The following is a 10,444-nucleotide window of genomic DNA, read 5'->3' as shown; positions in this document are numbered from 1 at the left end:
TTCAGAGTCTGATTCTTTTTGTACAGCAAAATAATGTTTTGGTCATGTATACTTATTGTGTATCTAAGTTATATTTTAATATATTTAACATCTACTGGTCATCCTGCCATTTAGGGGAGGGGGTGGGGGGTAAGAGGTGAAAAATTGGAACAAGAGGTTTGGCAATTGTTAATGCTGTAAAGTTACCCATGTATATATCCTGTAAATAAAAGGCTATTAAATTTAAAAAAAACAAAAAAAAATAATAATAAATTAAGTCTTAAAAGAAAAGAGAGATTATATGGGGGAGAGTCAGCTGAGAGCATATTTCAAGCTTGTGGTGTGGCCAATACAAAGCATGGAGATAAGATATAGAATGTTCTGTGGAAGGAACAAAAGAAAAGATAAATTTGAGAGTGGAGAGGGAAGTAATTTACAATGGAGCTGGAAAGATAAGTTGAAGTCAGGCTGTAAAACAGTTTCTACAAGCCAGAGCTTATCGCTTTGCTACATGATTCTGGGATCTCAACATCCTGCTGCTTCATTCCACACTCCTACACTAACTCAGCACCCTAGGCCTTTTTGGTCCTAATTAGTGAGAGTTCACCTAATCCAGGCTCCCTCCTACCCCATCTACAGTTGTACTCAGGCCATATTTATTTATTTATTTATTTAAGCTTTTTATTTACAAGTTATATGCGTGGGTAACTTTACAGCATTGACAATTGTCAAACCTTTTGTTCCAATTTTTCCCCTCCTTCCCCTCATCCCCTCCCCCAGATGGCAGGTTGACCAATACATGTTAAGTATGTTAAAGTATAAATTAAATACAATATAAGCACACATGTCCTAACAGTTATTTTGCTGTACAAAAAGAATTGGACTTTGAAATAGTGTACAATTAGCCTGTGAAGGAAATCAAAAATGCAGGCGGACAAAAATAGAGGGATTGGGAATTCTATGCAATGGTTCATAGTCATTTCCCAGAGTTCTTTTGCAGAGTTCTCTGCTTTCCAGAGTGTAGTTGGTTCAATTCATTATTGCTCTATTGGGGCTGCTTTGGTTCCTCTCATTATTGAAGATGGCCAGGTCCATCAGAATTGAACATCATATAGTCTTGTTGTTGAAGTATATAATGATCTCCTGGTCCTGCTCATTTCACTCAGCATCACTTCATGTAAGTCTCTCCAGGCCTTTCTGAAATCATCCTGCTGGTCATTTCTTACCGAACAATAAAATTCCATAATATTGATATACCACAATTTATTCAGTCAGGTCATATTTATAAACACAAACTCCTCCCTCTCCTTTTCACCTCTTATTCTGGGAACATTAAACAAATTAAAACTGTCATTCCTAGAGTTGCTTGTTATTCAATCATGACCAACTCTTCATGGCTCCATTTAAGAGTTTTCTTGGCAGATATTAGAGTGATTTGCTATTTTCTTCTCAAATTCATTTTACACATGAGGAAACTGAGACCCATGGGGTTAAGTGACCTGCCCAGGGCCACACAGCTAATAAGTGTCTGAGATCAGATTTGAACTCAGGAAGAAGAGTCTTCCTGACTCTAGGCCCAGCACTTTATCTACTGTGTCACCTAGTTGCTCCAGAAAGATTTGTCAATTCATTGCCTAGGAATTCATTCACCATCCTTGTGGTTACCCAGACATAGGTCTGTAAGGCATTATTCCCCTACATCTTGTCTTCCCCTTCATATTTATAAGGTAAATGCCTTTACAATAGGGATTTATCTTATTTTTGTGTGTGTTTTTATCCCCAAAGGCAAAGTATTTGCCACATAGTAAGTGCATAATGACCATTTAAAAAATTTATTCATTATTCATTCATGAGAACATTTTAAATGGAAAATTTTGCATTTGGGTTAAAAAATCAGCTATAGAAATGATGGACAAATTTCAGAAGAACAAGAAAAGACTTACATGAACTGATGCTGAGTGAAGTGATCAGAATCAAGAGAGCAATGTACACAGTAAAAGCATATATGATGATTAATTTTAATAGACTTAGCTCTTTTCAGTAGTACAATAATCCAAGATAATTCCAAAAGAATCATTATGAAAAATGCTATGCATATCCAGAAAAAGAACTATCTGAGTGCATATTGAAGTATACATTTTTTTTAATCTTTTGTTTTTATGACTCTTCTCTTTTGTCCTGTTTTTTCTTCCACAACATGAGTAATGTAGATATATGTTCACATGATTATACATGTGAAACCTACATCAAATTGCTTGACATCTTGAAGAGGAAGGAAAGGATAGAAGGTGAAAAAAATTTGAAGTGCAAAATTGTATAAAAAGTAAATGTTGATATATAAACAATAATTGCTTTTCTTCTCAATGCTGGGGGAGGGAAGAAGAAGGAAGGGAGAGAATTTAAAACTCAAAAATTTTAAAAAACAAATGTTAAAAATTGTTTTTGCGTATAACAAGGGGAAAATAAAATATTAATTTTTTAAAAGAGTGAAAAAAATAACCTTGAAAACTATTTTTACATATAATCAGGAAAAATACTATATAGCATGTATGTATGTATATATATATATGTGTATATATATATATATATATGTATGTATGTATGTATGTAACTTGGTAACAGTTCCTTTAACAGAAGAGACTAGAAGACAGGGGTGATCTTGGCAGAGAAGAAGAGAAATGGCAAAGGCAGTAGTGATTTGGAGCAGCTAGTTATTACAATGAATATAGTTGGGACCTGGAGTCAGGAAGACATCTTCCTGAGTTCAAATCTAGCCTCAGATACTTACTCACTGTGTCATCTTGGTCAAATCACTTAACCCAATTTGCCTCAGTTTCCTCAAGTAGAAGATGAGATAGAGGAGGAAATGGCAAACCACTCCAATGTCTTTGCCAAGAAAATTCCAAATGGGGTCACGGAGAGACAGATACTACAAATGACTAAATAACAACAAAAGTAGTGGCTTACTCAACCCAAACAGCCAGCTTATCTGGCTAAAATATTTGTCTCCCTTGGACTGAAAATGCTACACTGTATCACTAGCTGAGACAGGAGCCAATTTGAATTTCTAATAATGTTTTTTCTCTTGTTGGTCAGACCTTTTTGTATTTGTGTAATCTATTCATCAAAACAATTTATGGAGCAAAAATGCAGAATATATTCTCTATCAGGCAAAGTACTTTTTATTAAGGTGGAAGTAGTGTAGTATCAGAATTTGCTCTAATAGTTCAACTAATATAAAGGCCATTCTCTTATTATTGGGATAAGTAAAGTCCAAAAGGTAGAAATGAAAGCCAAATGGAATCAGTCAATAATATGTTATTGAGAACATAGTTGTTTTTACAGTGATGTAACGAAACTGATACGGGGAGAACATTTATTCTAGATATGAGTTGCCTTATTTTTGTAGTTTGAAAAATGTTTTGACCTACCAAAAACATTGTAAGTCAAACACAAGATGAAAGCTATTAATGGAAGTAATAAGACTTTTTGAATTTGAAAGAAAAATTCTACCTATTAAATAATTTTAATTTTATAATTGTAACAGCATCAGAATTTTAGAAAAGGAACAAAAGTTTTAGTAGTCTCTGACAGTATAAAAACTAGATGGTCCAGCGGATAGAACACAAGACCTAAAATCAAAAAGATTAGGGGTTCAAATCTGGCCTTAAACACTTATAAGTGTCCTGGGCAAGACACTTAACTCTGTTTTCCTCAGTTTTCTGATCTGTAAAATGAATAGGAAAAGAAATGTCAAACTGATCCACTATTTTTGCCAAGAAAACTCCAAATGAAGTCACGAAGAGTAGGATAAGACTGAAAAAATGGCTAAACAACAATAGGAACAAAAATAATCATGTTAGGTCAATGAATTAGCAGATTTTTGAGGTCCTTTGCAGTTCTAGATCTATGCACAATCCTGTGATTTTTCCCTATTAAGATTTATAATTCAAAGCATCTTTTAATTTGATACAGTTCAATCATTTCATTTTATAGATCAGGACTTGTGGGTGACTTGTCCAATATCACAGAGGCAGGATCAGAATGAATATTTAAAGATGGACCCAAGTTTCCTCTGATATGAGAGAAAGAGGTTGGATCTCTATGATTTCTTAGAGTTCTGGCAACTTACAAGTTGAAGAGTTATAACAAAATTCAAAAATGGCTATCTCTCAGTTAATCAGAGCCAGAGTGTCCAAACTATGGGTTGTGACCTCTCATCCTACCTCTTTTTTTATGTGGAAAAGGGATTAGACTTCTGTTGGGGAACAGAAATGGGACCAATAAGTGGAAGTTACAGGGAGACAAATTTTATTTCACCACTAGGGGGAAACTTCCAAGTAATTCAATCTGTCCTAAACTGATTGTGTCAAAAAGTAGTGAATTCATCAGTGGGAGGTCTCCAAGCAAAAGAGGTTTTATTTTGAGGGCAAGTGTGAAAAGAAGGTTGGGTTAGAAAACTTCTGAAATCTCTTCTGATTCTAAGATTTTGTATTCTCAATCCCATGGGCCAGATAACACTAAACCAAAAACAAAGCACAACAGTTAGAGAGCTACATTTAGCTAATTTGTAGGCTAGAGTCATGAAGTAAGCATGAAGGAAACAGACTCAGTATCACAGACTTTCCGAATCTCAGAGTTGGAATTAATAATAGAGATGAGCTATTCCTAATCACATCTGCCATAGCTGTGTCTAGTATGAATTCTGAAAGGAGGATTTATTGTTCATCATTCATCCTCAAAGAGGACCAATAATACCAGGAAGGTGATGTCTTTACTTGCAAGTCAATTGGATTTAAATGAAGTAGATTTAAGGGTTTGTAAGTCCCACCCACTGGGAAGAGAAAAGGATGATTACTATGATACTAAATGGTCAGGTATGTAACCCCTGAGTTTTTTCAGATGGAAGTAGAACAGAGAGGACCTTTTGGGAACTAAAAGATGTCTCTAGGACTTACACGAACTGATGTTAAGTGAAATGAGCAGAACCAAGAGATTATTATACATGGCAATAACAAGATTATGTGATGATCAATTCTGATGGACATGGCTTTCTTCAACAGTGAGATGATTCAAACCAGTTCTAATTGTTCAGTGATGAAAAGAACCATCTGCACCCAGAGAGAGGACTGTGGGAACTGAATGTGGTTCACAACTTAGCATTTTCACTCTTTTCATTGTTGCTTGCTTGCATTTTATTCTGCTTCTTCTTCTTTTTAAATTGGTTTGATTTGATTTTTCTTGTGCAACACAATAATTGTATAAATATGTATGCATATATTGGATTTAACATATATTTCTACCATGTTTAACATATATTGGACTCCTTGTCATCTAGGGAAAGGCATGGGAGAAGGGAGGTAAAATTGCAACACAAAGTTTAGCAACGGCTAATGTTAAAGAATTGTCCATGCATATGTTTTGAAAAATAAAAAGCTTTAAAAAAAAGATAATAAAATTTAGTTATCTTTTTCTAAAGAAAAAAAAAGATATCTCTAGGAGATGAACACTAGTAGCAGTTACATACACATGATGGCATATTTCTTTCCTATTCTTCTCTCATCCTCACCTATCAAAATCTTACACACTTTTTGCTAATGAATCTTCTACCTTCAAGAAAGGATTGGATGACCATTCATCAGGGATTTTGTAGAAACAACTATTTTGGTATGAGTTAAACTCAATAATGTGTTGGTAAATCTGGAGGGGAAAAAAGGGTGCCATGATATACTTATTAATATTTTCTCCATCACTTTCTTAAGTCTGGATAATCAACAAAACAAAACATCAAGCCTTATTTATATTACTTGTTGATGTCTGAGATATAATTGCTCACAATGAAAATTTAACAATCATTTCTTGGGTTCCAGTTCCAGCTGGATTTCACAACCCCTGGTTGGATTAGGCTTCTCAGGTCCCATCCAGTTCTAAAGCTTGAAAATTCTGCCTATTTCATGTTGTTTTCTTTGATGCCCTCAAACTAGATATGATCTTCTTTCACCAAATCCCATGTCACTATCTTTGGTACATTAATTAATGGACTGAGTGATTTGTCACACTCTTTGGAATTTGTAAATAAATATATTGTATTTATTGTGTATCTACTTATATATGTACATGTTGTATGTGTCCCTTCTCTCCTATAGAATGTAAGCTCCTTGAGGGTTGGAACTGTATAATTTTTATCTTTGTTTTCAATGTTTCCAATTGCAGAGAATAAGTGTTTCACAAATGCTTATTGTTTGATGACTCTATCCTACCAAAAAATGGAGTTTTTTGTCTATCTGACTCAATTTAATGCAGTATAAACTCATGGAATTATCTTTATGTCCCCAGAAGGGCCTACCACAGGGATTTGCTTATAAGTGTTCAACAATCATTAAAATGAAATTTGAGGTTAGAAAATTGCATATTTCCATAGAAATCAGAAAAATTTCTGAAATTTCTATAGATAGATTTCTGAGCAAAAAAACCCTTAAAATAATTTTTTTTAAAAAAAGAAAGGAAAACTTTTCCAGGACAGTGAGAAACCACAGGCTCTACAATGCTTCATATGTCATCAAAAATTAGAGAATTTCACTTCTTTGTCTTGGCTTTCTTATTTCTCTTCCTTTGAATTGTTATGTCTGTGATCAAATTATGTGAGAGAATCAGTGTCCTCAAATGCCTATTTCTTGCCATCTATATCATCTGTACCTTGCAATCTGGTAAATCCTCAGGCACACAATCTGCATGAAGGTCAACAAATAAAATAAATGCTGAGGTGAAGGTACAGAAGTGCTCACAATAACCAATACACAATTTCATGTAAGTCATGCATCAAAAAAGTCTGAAAGAAAAACAAACTGATAAGAATTGAACTCATTTGTGGCTTATGAAGGTTGACAAAGTAGTTTTCCTCCCAATAACCCCATGATATAAGCAGTGTGAATATTATCTCCATTTTACATATGGGGAAATTGAGGTTTAGAAAGATGAAGGGACTTGTATAGAGTTCATGCAGTGTTAAGGGCCAGAGTTTGAACTCAAGTTTCATTACTATGGGATTAGACCTCTTGGTAAGAAAGAAAATAGTAAGAACTTTCTATGAACTAACCACTGTGTTAAATACTGACACCACAAAGAAAGATAGTCTTTACCCTCAAGGAGTTCATACAACAGGAAAGACAGCATGTAAATATCTAGGTACATACAAGATTTGTAGAGTAGATGAAAGAAAATGGAACTGGGACACCCATGGGAGTCACTTTCTTTCTAAGATTATTGTTATTTTTATTAATCATTGTATTTATTAATAATTCTTCACATTATGTAATTTGATTGTTATTATAATCTCAGACTGTGTTTGGTTTGAGGAAAATTAGAGCCCCTTGGGGTCTCCAAATTTCTGAAATTTGTCATGTTTATCTTTTCAAGCTTGGATTTAAGGAAAGTAAAAAAATCAATAGTCTCTCTCTGACAGTGGCAGCAGGTTCACACACATTTATATATATATATATATATATATATATATATGTATATATATATATACACACACACACATATATATATATATACACACACACATATATGTATATGCTCACATATGCATATAGATAAATGTGTGTGTGTGTATACACACACACACACACACATCAGATTTGGAGCCAGGGAGTTCTGTGTTCAAATTCTATTTTGTACATTTACAGACTGCATGATTTTGGGAGAAATATGTACTTTCTCAGGACTTTGATTTCCTCATCTATAAAATGGGTATATGGTTATACCTATGCATATACATTGTTAAGAGGATTACATTTTTTAAAATATGTAAATCACTTTTAAACCCTAAAGGACCATAGATATATTAGCTATTATTATTCAGACTTACAAAGAGCAGTAGAAGTTATCTAGCCTGTTGTTAATTCTATCCAGCTCTTCATGACCCCATTTGGGATTTTCTTGGCAAAGATTCTGGAGCGGTTTGCCATTTCCTTCTCCAGCTCATTTTACAGATGAAGAAACTGAGACAAACTGGGTTAAGTGACTTGCTCAAGATCACAAAGTCTTTGAGGCCAGATTTGAACTCAGGAATATGTCAGGAAGACTAGGCTCTGTCCTCAATTCATTGTATTATCTTACTGCCCAGTAGCACAGTGGATAGAGCCAAGCCTAATGGACTTCAAATTCAAATAGAAATGGATTTTTTCAGTAGACATAATCACTTAGAAAACCACAAATTAACATTATCTCTGTTTTATGGTATTTTTAAAATTTCATTCAACATTTCCCAATTGCATTTTAATCTGGTTATGACAGTACTTATGAGGCTAATTAATTTAACATCACTGATTTAGCCCAACTTTATCATTTCAGAGAAAATTGATCTATTATATTGACATCTTACCAAGTAGTTTCATAGAGTCTCATAAGTATACTTGGAACCCTCATAAGTTTACTGAGGATGGTTTGCTTTTTTCTGAGCTTCATGTTCCAATGGCAGGGTAGCTCTCACTACCCCATAAAATAACTCATTTAACTTCCAAACAGCTCTAATTGTTAGAGTTTAAAAACAGTACTGAACCCAAATCTGATTTCAATTAATTTTTCTATTACACTTATGGGATCTACCAGCACCCTGTGCTACCCTTGATTTTCTAGGAAGGTTTTTAGATTCCAAGCCAGATTTCCTAGAATGGTCACTAAACACTGTAGAGCAGAAAGAAAAAAATGGGGAGAAAGTCTTCAACTTGGGCTAAAGATTTTAGGGAGACCACATCACTAGGTGAAATTCTAGGAAGAGCACTGAATTCAGGCTTCCCCTATTTAAACCTTATTTTCCTCACATGTAAAATGATACAGTTGTGTTAAATGATCTCTAAGAGCTCAAAATATGTCTAAGTATGTGCTGACAGATGTCCAAGTATAGCATATCTCTTATATAATAATAACAATAACCAGAATTTATGTAAGACTTCAAAGTTTGTAGAGTATTTTACATATTTTATTTCATTTAACTTCACAACAATCTTAGGAGATAGTATTATCATCTCCTGTTTTACAGATGAGGAAACTAAATTAAACAAAGGTTTATGTGCTCAGGATCATATGGCTAGAAAGTGTCTGAGACTACTGATGGAGGAAGAGATGAAAAGTTTACACCAGAAGGCACATCTCCCTTGTACTCACTGAGCTTACAGTTTAGTTGGGCGCTAAAACATGAACCTAGACAACAATGATGGACAATATTATGTGCTGCAGTCTAAAGTTACAAACAAAGCATTGTGGGTAGTTTACTGATGACGATAGCTCAGAAGCAGGAAGGAGTTTCACCAATAGCTAAATTGGTTCCTATCTTTGTCTTTGGTTCTGGAGACAGTGAAGCTTTAGGCATCAATAATGGGGCATGGGAGTGGAGGAGGGACGCTAGAGTGCTCAAGAAATCAGGCTCAGCAAAAATTAGGAAGAGGATAGCAGTAGCAGCAAATAATTCAGGTGGAAATCCCCTGCTTGGCCAGCTGATGAAGAAGAAAGGGAAGTCTCAGGAGGTAGTGAGATGAGCTACCAGACTTGCGTCTACATCCAGGGTAGCTGCAGCTTTGCAGCTGTAGTCTGCAAAGGGAAGGCTACCAAACCTTGGAAAGGTAAGGCTGGCGTGGTCTGCAACAGACCCTGTTTTGAGTAAGCCCCTTAAGGACTGGCTGCCTGCCTGCCTGCTTGCTTATCTTTGCTTTTTAGCGCTGGTCCTAGGCAATTTGCCAAGTACATTACAATGAAGTCTGTTATTTTGTTCCTTTTACTCTTCCCCTTCTTTTTATTTCTTTCCCCACCCATTCTATCAAAAGTTCTTTGATAAAACTATAAAATAAAGAGGTTGGACTAGAATTTGGGAGGTTTAATCTGGGTTCCACAAACTTTTTTTTTTTTTTTGGTTCTTTGGGGTTCTTTGGAGGCAATTTTTAAGTGATTTGCTTAGGGTTGTATAGCTGGTAAGTGTCTGTAGTCAGATTTGAATTTAGGTGCACTTGACTCCAGAGTCAATGTTCTATCCACTGAACCATCCAATTGCTCTGGTTCTATAAACTTTAAAAAAAATATTTTGATTACTATATTTCAGTATAAAAAAACAAAACAAAAAAAAGGTTAAAAACCACTAGATAACTAAATGATCTTTCCTGTTCCAATTCTTCTCATCATCCTATGACTTAATCTCCCTTCAAGTACTCCAATACCCCCTTACTCTTTTCCTTCCCTAGGATTAATGTTATTGTGAAATCTTTTGTAAACCTTAAAGTGCTGTATAAATGTCAACTCTTATTATGATGATTACTAAAATCTGCTCATTGAAATAGATCTGACATATTGATTCAAATTCAGCTGAAAAGAACCAGTTTTGTTTTTATGGGACAAAATTCCCATTGCTTTTGAGTCAAAGAATGATACTTTAGTTGCATAATTGATAGTAACTATAAACAGGTTGTGGAAA

At 34.6% G+C, this 10,444-nt stretch overlaps 1 protein-coding gene across 3 annotated transcripts in view; it reads left to right on the top strand.

Moving 5' to 3' along the window:
* The first annotated feature begins 9,295 nt into the window (after positions 1-9,295).
* PDCD1LG2 (programmed cell death 1 ligand 2) overlaps positions 9,296-10,444 on the top strand; it is a 39,641-nt gene continuing 38,492 nt past the window's right edge. For 2 of the 3 annotated variants that reach the window (XM_012544068.3, XM_023498593.2), the window contains exon 1: positions 9,296-9,602. The gene's annotated coding sequence lies outside the window, so the exon portion shown is untranslated. The remainder of the gene's footprint in view (positions 9,603-10,444) is intronic. The other variant, XM_012544067.3, reaches the window with a different exon arrangement.

The sequence above is a fragment of the Sarcophilus harrisii genome, chromosome 1 (genome assembly GCF_902635505.1).
Source record: "Sarcophilus harrisii chromosome 1, mSarHar1.11, whole genome shotgun sequence".
In the NCBI taxonomy this organism is placed as follows: Eukaryota; Metazoa; Chordata; class Mammalia; order Dasyuromorphia; family Dasyuridae; genus Sarcophilus; species Sarcophilus harrisii.
Note: the sequence above shows the minus strand (reverse complement) of the source record. Positions and strands in the feature narration are given on the sequence as shown.